The sequence below is a fragment of the Octopus bimaculoides genome, chromosome 24 (genome assembly GCF_001194135.2).
Source record: "Octopus bimaculoides isolate UCB-OBI-ISO-001 chromosome 24, ASM119413v2, whole genome shotgun sequence".
NCBI classification, from domain to species: domain Eukaryota; kingdom Metazoa; phylum Mollusca; class Cephalopoda; order Octopoda; family Octopodidae; genus Octopus; species Octopus bimaculoides.
The window spans coordinates 8,966,732-8,967,155 of record NC_069004.1 but is presented as its reverse complement, the minus strand read 5'-3'; positions in this window follow the sequence as shown (position 1 = coordinate 8,967,155).

Here is a 424-nt window from a genome sequence, read left to right as displayed (position 1 = left end):
ACACACACACACACATGAGAGTAATGTTGCTTCAATAACGTCCTGTGTGAGGCAGGACATAAATATAAAAAAAACCATAATTCACCTGAAATCATATATCCTATATTTGTCGAGAGGCCAGGAGAAAAGTGCAGTAGAACTTCTTAGTACGAGTGCTCCATTGTCCGAGTAATTTGCAGTACGGCACACAAAGGTGTTATTGAAGCAACACAGGACGTTATTGAAGCAACATTACTCTCATGTGTGTGTGTGTGTGTGCGTGTGTGTGTGTGTATTTCAGGAGAGAAATTCGTAACATCTGGCAGTATTGCAAAATACAATATATATATATGTATATATATATTAGATATATGCGTGCGTACACATGTGTACGTTTATATATATATATATTTATATATATATATATATATATATATATATATAT